The 13,058-nt window shown below is 41.1% G+C and overlaps 1 pseudogene; it reads right to left on the reverse strand.

Moving 5' to 3' along the window:
* Window positions 1–9,640: 9,640 nt before the first annotated feature.
* On the reverse strand, window positions 9,641–12,194 carry LOC129088285 (heat shock cognate 71 kDa protein-like; annotated as a pseudogene).
* Window positions 12,195–13,058: the final 864 nt, after the last annotated feature.

Consider the following 13,058-nt stretch of genomic DNA (forward strand, 5'->3'; position numbering starts at 1 on the left):
TAAATGGGGAATGTGGAAATGGGAGGAAGTCAGCTCCAGGACTCTCTGGTTAATCCTGTCTCTGGTCTCTCCTCCGGGGACTCTGGGCAGCTCTACTAATTTTGTGGGCCGTTCCGCAATCCCAGGCGGGCAGGTCAATTTATGCCTGCCCTTGCCGCTCTGTGCACTCCCTCGCAGGCCCTATGGGTGCCAGTCTGTGGGAGGCCTGGCGGCCAGTGCAAGCGTTCGCTGGCCTGCAAGGGTCACACACATGCTCGCCAACCCTCACCGGTCACTCGGCGCAAGTGTGCGCACCTGCACTGGGTGTTTTGGGGGTGTCTATGTGTGCTTTTCAGCTTTTGGCTCTTTGGGGGTGTGTCCTCTTCCCGCGCAATGGAGACTACTGCAAGGAGAAGATGTCAGGACTCCCGGGTTCCTCCTCCCGTTCTTTCCCCAACACCTCCATTTCTAGTCTCTCTCCAGGGGTCTCTGGGTAGTTCTGTGACCCCTTCCGCCAAGCATCGACCACCCGTGCGGCCTGTGTTTCAATCGCAGGCAGTCTGGTTCCTGCGGGCCCCTCTTCTGCCTCTTTGGGGGCACGCCTTTTCAGCCCACAATGGAGACTACGGAAAGGGGAGAGAGTCGGGACTTCCCAGTCTCTCCTCCCATTCTTTCCGCAATGCTTCTGTCTCCAGTCTCTCCTCAAGGCTCTCCCAGCCAGTCTGCAGTCAGCCCCACAGTTCACACGCGTACAAGCTGTGCGGAGTGCACAAAAGGCAGGTTAGTTGATTCCCTTATGCCTGAGTGAGATGGTAGCTGCAGAGTGGGAGGCGCGCCATCACCTGGGCTCCACCAGCCGCCATGTCAGTTCTCTTCACAAAGTTTTTCTCACCAGTCTTTTCCCAGGCACCAGCCCATCCTGCTGATGCCTCTACCCAGAGATCAAGGAGGGTGGCTGCCACTGCAACTTTTGCATTGGCCCTTTAAATGTCTCTTTGCATCCCAGCCGCCTGTGTCTGGCAGAGAGTGCCCCTAAGCTTTTCGGGGTTGCGTTTTGTCTGTATTTTCTTGGTTTTAGCTGCTGTAGTTTATGGGTCCCTGTTTATGATTCAGACCCCGTTCTTCTCAGGGGAAGCTAACTGGCCATTTCAATGTCCCTCTGGTGCTAGTGCCCGTGGGCACCCAGCCTACCCTCTCGAGCCTCCACCGCACTTCTCACCTGTTGGGATGTGTGAGAGTCAAATCCACTGTCCGTGGCACCAAGGCTCCTCTCCCACTATCGTTCCACTGCTTTCCAGGTGATTACTCCACTATTTAGTTGCAATTCCAGTTTGGTCTTGGGAGGTCAGCGTGACTCCCATTCACTCCTCCACCATCTTCTCAGGTTTTTCCAGTTCTGTAAGTCAGAAATCCAACATGGCTCTCCGCAAATTAGAGATTTTTATTTGCCTTGGTTAAATGGTGATGGCAGGTACCTTGGGGATCCCGTCTCATCTTGGGCTGGATGGAGAGGTCCAATTGGACTGCAACCACGCCTTTCCTTGAGGTGTTCATGAGTGTCCTGGCAACAAAGTAAGAACCAACCTCATAATATTACACACACACACATACCCAGGTCAAGATAGACCTTGAGAATTTTATTTGAAAAAACACATTTTGAAAGTTGTGGAAAAAAAAGGGACAACGGTTTATAATATCAGAGCACAGAGTCATTTTTGTGAAGAAACAAACACAAAAAGCGCAAATTGTTAACTGATAAATTCAAGTAAATTAAAAATTAAAATTCTATTTTTATTTTTTAAATTAATTTATTTTTCCAAATCCATTTGCCTCTGCCTTCCCCCCACCACTTCTCCTTCTCCCTCCCTCTATTTTTATTTTTTTAAAGATTTTTTTATTTCATTTTTTCAGATTTTAATTTATTTATTTTTAGAGAGGGGAAGGGAGGAAGAAAGAAAGAAGAGAAATATCAATGTGTCTTTGCCTCTTGCATGTTTCCAACTGGGGACCTGGCCTGCAACCCAGGCATGTGTCCTGAGTGGAATCTAACCCTGTGACCCTTTGGTTCACAGGCCAGTGCTCAATCCCCTGAGCCACACCAGCCAGGGTTAAAAATTAAAATTTTAGTATATCAAAATTATTATCAGCAAAGTAAAAAGCAAACAGGAAAACTACTTGCATTGTATAAATTGACAAAGCTTTAGTACAATAAATATGTAATAAGTTCCTAAAAATCAAGAAGAGAAAGAGAAATAACCCAGGAGGAAATATGCAGAAGATATAAATAAGCAAGCCATAGAATGGGAGTTGGGATGGTCAATAAATATAATATGTAGTTGGGCCAAAGTATCTTTACAGTTATTTGAAGGGAAAAAGACATGCAGGTTTTGATTATTACAACAGCTTTATTAACTCAAAATAATGCTGTAATGCAATTGTAAACCTCCTTTTGTCCACCCTGTATAAGATGCTCAGCCTCTCATTTACCAGGCAAATAAAAGCCAGTTGGAGCTGCAATGTAAACTATGTTTTACCCACCAGATAGGCAAAAATTTACTGTAATTGTAAAACAAAAGAAACTCATGCTGCTGGTAGGGGTATAAATTTGTACACTACTCTCTGAGCAATTTAATAATATTTAATAAAATTAAAATGCCCAACAATATATAACATCACAATTCCATTCTTAGCAAAGATATACAAAGATACATTATTGCAGCAAAGATGTGCAAAGATGATCATTGCAGCACTCTTTCCAAAAATGAAAAGCTAGGAATATCCAAAAGATCCATCAATAGGAGAATGGATACACAAATTGTGCTTCTTTTAATAAAATGGAATATTGTGTACTTTTATGAAAATACATAAAGTAGAGCTCTAAGTATTAACATTGATTAATATCAAAGGTTATGTTGGGCAAAATGGTAAGTTACAGAAATATGCAGTTTATTTAAACTGTTAAACCATTTTGTGTAAACCAAAGTGTAAAAAGTAGAAAGCAGTACTATATTTTATTTGCTATTACATACATTATTACTTAAAAAATAAGCAAAGAAATACATGGAAATATTAAAAACCAAATTCAGGATATTGGTCCTGAGAAGGAAGGGAGAGAAATGAGATTGGGGGGGGTCACACAGGATGGAGAAGTGAATAATTGTCCCTGTGTCAACAGCTAGAGAGTGACAGAGCCTGGATTCCACTCTAGAATTCAGCCCCAGTACCTGCAAATTTACACTCTGCATGTCTTTGCTTTGTGGTATGTCCAGAATTTAAACAATCATCTTCATATTTAAAAGAAGGTTTTCTGGATGAACTGTCATGCTCAATCCATTTTTGATGATTAATTGGGGGAAATTATTGGTTTTTGTCAAATAATCTTTTAAATTTTGTGACTTTATTTTAAAATATTTTAATATTTATAACATTTATTGCACAAGATATCAGTACTAGCAATGGTGTTATTGTGTAACTACTACATTTTAAAAACCTGTTTTTGATATATAACATTACTAAAACTATAATTCCTTATTATTGAAAGTCAAAGATTCAGTACAATTAAGCTTTTTTATTAAAAATAGCAATTTATCCCTGGTTGGTGTGGCTCAGTGGATTGATTGCCCACCTGCAAACTGAAAAGTTACTGGTTTGAGTCCCAGTCAGGGCTCATGTCTGTGCTGTGGGCCTGGTCTCTGTTTCGGGGTGTACTAGAGGCAGCTGATCAATGCATCTATTGCATATCAATGTTTCTCTCCCTCTCTTTCTCACTCCCTTCCCCACTTTGTAAACATAAATAAATAAAATCTTTAAAAATTAGAAATTTATTTCATTTTTTTAAAACCTGTTTTCTACTTTAAAAAAATCTAGTTAAATGAGATTACATTTTGAAGAAGAGTGAGGAGGGGGAAGGCAGAAGAAACATTCCCTACCAAATATTGAGTTACTATAAAGGTATAATCACTTTTAAAAAGTCTAGAACTGATGAAAGAGTACACAAATAAAGTTGGAAAAGAATAGAGAGCCTAAAAACAGAGTTCTAAATACATGAGAATTCAGTATATGACAGAAGTTGTAGGTCCTTGCCTTTCATGACTTTGAATACTTCTTTCCAGTGCCTTCTTGACTGTAATCTTTCTTTTGTGAAATCAGTTGATAATCTCATGAGAACTCCTTTGTAAGTAACTCTCTCTTTTTCTCTTGCTGTTAAGACTCTCTCTTTACCTTGTTATGATGTGTCTTGGTGTGTTTCTGCTTGGGTCCAACTTCTCTGGGACTCTCTGAGCTTCCTAGACTTGCATGTCTAGTTCCTTCACCAGATTGGGGAAGTTCTCCTTCATTATTTGTTCAAATAGGTTTTCAGTTTCTAGCTCTTCTCCTTCTGGCACCCCTAATTCAGATGTTGGAATGTTTAAAGTTGTCCTGGAGGTTCTTCAGACTCTCCTCACCTTTTTTTGAATTCTTGTTTCTTCTGTTCTGATTGAATGTTTATTTCTTCCTTTTGTTCCAAATCGTTGATTTGAGTCCTGGTTTCCTTCCCTTCACTGTTGGTTCCCTGTATATTTTCCTTTATTTCACTTCATATAGTCTTCATTTCTTCCTTAATTCTGCAACTGAACTCAGTCATTTCTATGAGCATTTTGATTACCAGTGTTTTGAACTGTGTATCTGATAAGTTGTCTATCTCTTTGTTGCTTAGTTCTATTTCTCGAGTTTTGATCTGTTCTTCCATTTGGGCCATATTTCTTTGTCTCTGTGCACCAGTTTAGATGAATGTTTCTACTTTAACTCCTTGCTTGTTGGACTTACATGCAGTTTGATTTTCTGGAAGCTCTGGTTGTTTTTGTTTTTAAATAGTTTGTTATCCTTCTTTTGGCTGTGTGAGGAAGCAAAGCTTATCTACATACACCTCCATCTTGGCTGGAACTCTGGGAATGGCAGCTGCTCTTAGTCATGTCCAGCCAGACAAAATGTCCCAAAACTATAAAACTTTTAAAAGACGATGTATGAGAATATTCCCCTGACATCTGAGTAGGGAGCAATGTTTAAAACAAGATCAAACCCATAAACCATAAAAATAAATATTAGTAAACTTGACAAAGTTAAAATAAAATCTTCTGTATGAGAAAAAAGCCATAAACATTGTTAAAAGACAAATTATGGACTGTGGGGAATATTGAAATTGTATACAATAGACAAAGATTTACAGTCAATACTATTATCTGTACATTCCATATTTGTGAATTTACTTCACCAAAAGTTTACTTGTAACTCCAAAATCAATACTTGCAGTGCATTGCTAGTCATTCACAGTTATCCACAGAGAAATGAAAATTTTGAAACATACAACATGCATGTTTCCAGCCATGGCCCAACAAAGCTACATTCTGCTTTCTTGTTTAGCTCTCATACAGTAAACAAGTGTCCCACAATTTTGAGGGCTGTTTAGTACCACAGTTTTGTGTTTTTTTTTTATTGGTGATTTCATTGTTTAAAATGGGGGAAAGTGCAGTGCTGAAATGAAGTCTAGTGTTCCAAAGCCCAGAAAGACTGTGATATGGCTTATGAAGAAAATACATGTGTTAGAGCAGCTTCATTCAAATATGAGTTATAGTGTTGTGGGATGTAAACTCAGTGTTAAGGAATTAACAACATATATTAAATAAGATTTCTAAACAGAAACATACATAAAACAAGGTTATGTATCAATCAACTGATGAAAATGTAGTGGTCAAAGGCTCACAGGAACTTAATTCTGATTTACCTTAAGAGCAATAGTATAGTATTTATTAATTCAGTGTTTATAGTCACTTTATATAATGCAAATACAGAGAATAATGAGAATCAACTGTACTTTCATGTGTCTATAAAAATTTACAAATCAAAAAGAGAAAACAAGCAACCTAATAGAAAAATGGCAAAGTATACAAAGAGGTAAGACACAGAAGAAACTTGTAGGGCTAATAAATATGAAAAGATACACAGCTTTCCTATTCATAGGGAAAAATACAAAATGAAACTACAGAAGGTTTTCCACATCCATTAAATTAGCAAAATCACAATATTAATGTTGGCAAAAGGTGGAGAGAATAGATTTCTCATACATGTATTGTTGTTGGAATTGTACCTATTTGATTAACTTGGATGGCAATGTGGCAATATTGATTATGGTTGATAATGCACAGTTCCTATGACCCAACCAATTCATTTCTACATAGACAACTTAGACAGTCCAATGAACAAAATGGATAGGATAATCACTGGTGTACTGCATGAGATCAAAAAAATGAAGTATCTGAATGTGCATCAATATGGTAATAAGTAAGAAAATTCCATATCATATATCAATGAAAATCAATAGACTAGATGCACATATATCAACCTAAACAAATCCCAGAAACATTTCATAGACTGAAAACAACTTATAAAAGAAAATGCATAACAACTATACACTTTTAAATCACATGTATGCTCTTGTTTATGTATATACAAACCTGTACAAAAATGATTCAATGATATATATTACTTTGTAGAAAAAGGAAATATTTGGGATAGTCCATAATAATAAGTAATATTAATGCTAAAAACTTTACCTATAGTATAAGCATATTCACTTAATCTTCAAAATAGCCCTATGAAATAGGTACCATTATAAATTTTCAGATGAGAAATCTGAGACATAGTGGCTTAAAATTTAGTGATTTAGAATAACAGTTTAATATGATCTCCCAGTTCGGTGGGTTGACTGGACTCATCTTGGTGACTTTCATGTGAGATGTCTCACAATGCTGTAGTTTCATCTGCAATCATCTGAAGGCTCCACAAGTTCACATAACCAAGATGGCTGAGACATCATGTTGGCAGCTGAGGCTGGCTATTGTCTGGGTGGTCAGTTGGGACAGTCCATCAGAGAGCCTACCTGTGGCCTCTGCATGTGACCTCACCTTCTCATAGCAATCTCATAGCATGTTGCAGGCTTTAACAGGGGCTTCTCAAAAGCAAGTGCTCTAGGAAACTCAGGCTGAAGCTGCAAGTCTTCTTATGACCTGGTTTTAGAAATCTCAATCTCGTATTCATGCATTCTGTTGTGAAGGTGAGCCAAAATTGGGTGGGATGGGACCTCAAGAATCACCAGGGTGGGGCAAATAGGTGAGCAAAGAAAACAGTCTCAGACACTGCACCTGCTTGCTGGCTTTGTGGGTTAGGGCTCATCAAAGGAACAATGGCCCCTGCCAGAACTTCTGTCTAGGAGAAAGCTGACTCACAGCTCTAGTCCTGATGCTGGTCAATTCAATAACTTTACGTATGTCTCTAGTGCCTTTCAAGCTGCTGTCTCCATGTTAGAGATCAGAGGGATAGAGTTCAAGTAAGTCCATGCGTAGGCCTTTTAAGAAGAACTGCATGGGACTCTGGGAGGTTCTGTTTCCTCAGTCTCAATCCTTGATAGTTTTTATAGCCAGAAATTATAGGGACTTCTCTTCCTGGTACTGGAACCCTTGTCTAGGAGTGCTGGTGTGGGGCTGGGACCTCTCACTCCTGAGAATGCACTCCCAGTTTTCACATGCACGTGGGACCAGTTCATGCCATGTCTCCACCTGTCATTCCAGTCTTGATGTGGTTTCTTCTTTAATTCTGTAGTTGTAGGGCTTCCATTCAGTTTGATTTATGGCAATTCTGAATGATGACTGTTCTGTAGTTTAGTTGTAACTTTGATGTGGTTATGGGAGAAAGTGCGCCATGTTTACCATTTTTGTGCCAGTTCTCTGAGCCCCAGTTTCCACAGGGAGACGTGAAGAAACCAGATGACATACACACTGCATACACACTGAATTGCATCAGAGAAAAGGAACAGTGAGCTTAGGAAACCTACATCTTTAATAACGTGTAGTAAGAATGTTTGCTCTTTGCTTGAAGGGAGACATTATCTCCATCTTCAAAGGCTGAAAGCAAACCTGCTTTTTGCTCCAGAGGCAGACACTGTCTTCCATGGATGTTTCCTACAACAAAGACACAAGACCTGACTGACCCCTCCTTGCAAGACAAGCAGAATGAAGAGGGACCACTGGAGAACTGTCTCCCAACATGGCACTCCTCTACAATATGAAGTTTCCTCTATGCTCATCAGCTAAAGAGTCAGAACTGGACTTCATAAAGGATACAGGTAACCATTTTTTGCTATGGACCAATATTACCATTAACCTAGTAACAATACACATTCATGACTGTATCACAGCTTCTATAGGCAGGAATCAGGGCATGGCATGAACAGTTCCTCTGATTTGGGATTCACAGGGCCAGGGTTTTGGCCAATATTATGGTCCCCTCTGAAGGTCCATGAAGGAAGGATATGCTTCCAATCCCATTCTGATTGTGAACAGAATTCAGTTTCCTGCAGTTGTAGAACTAAGGGTTGACATTTTCTCCTGGCAGGGGCAGGAGGCCACATTCAGTTCTGAGAGGCCACAGGTAACTCCTTGCACCAGGGAGCTTTTCATCATGACCATGGGCAATTTCATACCTACAAAGCAGAGGGCCAGCCACCCCAGCAAAATGGGCACTGCAGTCTGTGTGAAGGAATCACACCATCACATCTGTCCATCATGTTGGGCATGTGCTATCCTGCTGTCTTAAGAAGTGTTCAAGAAGGGGGTTCAATGAGATCAGGATAAACACGGTGGGAGCTGGGGTATCTTACCAAGAGACACTGTTTGAGGTTGAGTAAGAGTGTGTATATGAGGATGGTGTGGGTACCAAGCTCCTGTGCACTTTGAAGATTGGGAAAAGTGGCTGCTGGGTATTGTCTGGACCATCTGACTGGGTCTGTCTCTGTCTTGCACCTCGAACACTGCCTGATTCAGTCTCCTAAAAGTCAGAAAGTGGAACAGGGTCCCAGGAAAGGAAGGTCTTGCTGGGATCCAAGACAGTCCATTGAACCACCAAGGAGAAGCTGTGTTCTCCTGAGATCTGGGAATGTTTATTTGATTCTCCAGGGCACGAGTCCTGCAGCTGGTCGGTGCTGAGTTTGGACTTTCTCCAGGTCACACTTCTAACACCCAAAAGAACCGTGTCTGACCAGGGTCTTCATGAACTTCTACCCTCTGCCTTGTCCACAAATACAGATGTAGATCAAGTCTAAGTGCAGCCAACCCCAGGCCCTTGGAGCCACTGCAAGGAAGTCTCAGTGCCCTGGAGGGCACTGAGTGAGATCTTACCACCTGAGCTCCATCCCCAAGGATGTCCAGGACATGTCCTTTCAGATGGGTGTCAGTGTGACTGCAATACCTGGCAGCCCCAGGCAATTAGTTTTAATAAGGTAATTGTAGTAAAATACATGTAACAGAATGACAATCATAATCATTTTAAAGTCTATAGTTTACTTGTATGAATTATATTCACATTGCTGTGCAGTCATCTCCACCACCAATCTCCAGAATACTTTTTTTTTTGCCAATTTTAAATAGTTTTATTTAAGACATCGCATATTCCACCTTACACTACAGTGCTTATAAAGTGCATTATTTCCCTGTGCACATAGTTCATGTTCAAGGTTCAAGAATGCTGTTTTATTATACAGAAGCTCCACTTTTAAAACTGCCATGGAATTTGCTACAAATCTGGGCCCTTCAATATTTTGTGTGGAACAATGCTAAATCTATTCAACAGGTTAATCAACTTCTTCGATGGTGGGCCCAGAAGAGGCATCCCCGGAGGGAGGGGCTTCGCCACTGGGGAAGCCCCCAGGCATTCCTCCTGGCAGGCCCCCTGCACTTTGGTACAGGTTCATGATGATTGGTTTGCAGATTTTCTCCAGCTCTTTCTGCTGATGCTCAGATTCTTCCTTTTCTGCAGTCTGATTCTTACCAAGCCAGTTGATGATTTCATTGCATTTGTCAAGAATCTTCTGTTTGTCCACCAATTCAAAATAATTTATGTTCCACTATATTTATAGCAGCGCTATTTAAAATAACCAAGTACTGGAAACAACCTACATGGCCATCAGTAGATGAATAGATAAAAAACTGTAGTATACAAGAGAATACTATGCAGCAGAAAGAAAGAACTCCTGCCTTTTGTGACAGCCTGGATGGAACTGGAGAACATTATGTTAAGTGAAATAAGCCAGTCAGTGAAAGATAAATACCATATCATCTCATTTATAAGAGGAATCTAATGAATAAAATAAACTAATGAGCAAAATAGAACCAGAGACTTATAAAAATGGAACAGACTGACAGTAGACAGAGGAGAAAAGGGAGGAGGATAACAGTGGAAGGAAGGAGAAGGGACTAGTCAAAGAACATGTATGAATGACCCATGGACATGGACAATGGTGTGGGGATTAACTATGCGAGCAGGGGGTAGGCTATGCGGAGGAGGGCAAAGGGGGAAAATTGGGACAACTGTCATAGAATAACAATAAAAAAATAAAATCTATATGTTATATGTAAAAAAATAAAATAAAATTGATGTCTTCTCTTTCCTTCCACGGGGGCTTGGGGGAAAGAATCTTCTGTTTGTCCTCATCATTGATCTTGCCTTGAAGTTTTTCATCTTCAACAGTTGCTTTCATGTTGAATGTATAGGATTCAAGTGAGTTCTTGGAAGATACCTTGTCCCGCTGCTTCTCATCTTCAGCTTTGTACTTCTCAGTTTCGTGGACCATGCGCTCAATGTCTTCCTTGCTCAGACGACCCTTGTCATTAGTGACGGTGATCTTGCTCTCTTTTCCTGTGCTCTTATCCACAGCAGAGACATTAAGGATACCATTGGCATCAATGTTGAAAGTGACTTCAGTCTGAGGAACACCACGAGGTGCAAGAAGTATACCTGTGAGTTCAAACTTGCCAAGCAGATTGTTATCCTTGGTCATGGCATGCTCACCTTCATAAACCTGAATGAGCACACCAGGCTGGTTGTCTGAGTAGGTGGTGAAGGTCTGTGTCTGCTTGGTAGGAATTGTAGTATTGCTTTTGATGAGGACAGTCATGACTCCACCAGCAGTCTCGATGCCAAGGGATAAAGGAGTGAGGTCCAACAACAGCAGATCTTGAACATTTTCAGGTTTGTCTCCAGAGAGGATGGCTGCCTGGACAGCTGTACCATAAGCAACAGCCTCATCAGAGTTGATGCTCTTATTCAGTTCTTTTCTGTTGAAGAAATCTTGCAGAAGTTTCTGAATCTTGGGGATATGGGTAGAACCCCCCCACCAGGATAATATCATGGATCTGGGACTTGTCAAGCTTGGCATCCCGAAGAGCTTTCTCTACGGGGTCCAGGGTGCCATGGAAAAGGTCAGCATTCAATTCTTCAAATCAGGCATGGGTGATAGAGGTATAGAAGTCGATTCCTTCATAGAGTGAATCAATCTCAATACTGACCTGAGTGCTGGAAGAGAGAGTATGCTTAGCTCATTTACAAGCAGTATGAAGGCGACAAACAGCCCTCTTATTCTCACTGATATCCTTCTTGTGCTTGAGCTTGAACTCTGCAACAAAATGGTTGACCATTTGGTTGTTAAAGTCTTCTCCACCCAAGTGAGTGTCACCAGCTGTAGACTTGACCTCAAAGATTCCATCTTCAATTGTGAGAATTGACACATCAAAAGTGCCACCACCCAAGTCAAAGATCAGCACATTTCTTTCAGCTCCAGGCTTTTTTTCTAAGCCATAAGCAATAGCAGCAGCAGTTGGCTCATTGATTATTCTGAGTACATTGAGACCAGCATCTCAACAATAGTTCCAGCATCTTTGGTAGCCTGACACTGAGAATCATTGAAGTATGTAGGTACTGTGACAACAGCATTGGTAACAGTCTTTCCAAGGTAGGCTTCTGTGATTTCCTTCATCTTTATCAAAACCATAGATGACACCACTTCTGGATAGAAGTTTTTTGTCTCTCCCTTGTATACTACTTGGACCTTGGGCCTGTCAACATCATTCACCACCATGAAAGGCCAATGCTTCATATCAGATTAGACAACAGCATCATCAAATCTGCATCCAATTAAGCATTTGGCATTGAAAACCGTGTTGGTAGGATCCATAGCGATCTGATTCTTTGCAGCATCACCAATCAATCATTTGGTATCAGTAAAGGTTACATGGGGTGGTTCGGTTTCCCTGATCATTGGCAATTATCTCCACTTTTATATGCTGGAAGACACCCACACAAGAGTAGGTGGTGCCAAGATCAATGTCAATTGCAGGTCCCTTAGGCATGGTTGCTTGAGTGCGCGCACGGCTCGCAGAGACGCGAATCAGAACAGCTCCCCAGTGTTCAATGAGCTCTAGAATACTTTTAATTTTGCAAAACTGAAACACTAACTCCCCATCCTGCTTTCCTCCCATCCTTTGGCAACATCCATTCTACTTTCCATCTCTGTGAATATGATGATGCCAGGGATGCCATGAGAAGGGGATCACTTATGTTTCTCCTTTAGTGACAGGTTTGGTTTTCCTAACATGATGTCTGCCCCAAAAGTCCATTCATGTTCATTTTTAGCATGTGTGAGAATTGCCTTCATTTTTAAGGCTGAAAAATACTGTGGCAGCAGGTGGTTTTACCTTGGGGAGTTTGGAGGGGTGGCAGCTCCACACCATTGTCCCCTGTCTGCTTCTCCCTTGGAGGTTATAGTTTTGTCCCTCAGGGCAGCAGATTGGTAATAGACAGATAATCACCATGATCTTGAAAGGAGGAGCAGACCTCCAGTTGTTCCTGGGAGATGAGGTCTTTGTCCTGGTTCCACAGACAGCCATATGGCCCCCACTCAGCACCGAGATTCACTATTTTAAGTATTAGGCACATGTATAATTTTGAACAAATAAAGGTTGAAATTCTAGATTCAGAAGTAGTCATTGAAATATCTCAGCCCAGAGCCTTCCATGGAATAGGAGTAGCTGGCGAAATGGACTCTGAGACTCCTCCTAGCTTCTGCTTGTTTCATCTGTTCTTCCTGGACAGAGTCTGCTCCTCTTCTTGGCTTCCAGACCCTGGGCTGGGGTAGGTTCTGTTGTCAGGTCAGTGCTCCTGCCTTCCCATGGAGATGTCCTGGCTGACCCTGAAAACCACCTCTATCACACCCA

This window comes from Pteronotus mesoamericanus, unplaced genomic scaffold (genome assembly GCF_021234165.1).
Source record: "Pteronotus mesoamericanus isolate MK-2021 breed Mesoamerican mustached bat unplaced genomic scaffold, CSHL_Meso_final scaffold_54, whole genome shotgun sequence".
Taxonomy (NCBI): domain Eukaryota; kingdom Metazoa; phylum Chordata; class Mammalia; order Chiroptera; family Mormoopidae; genus Pteronotus; species Pteronotus mesoamericanus.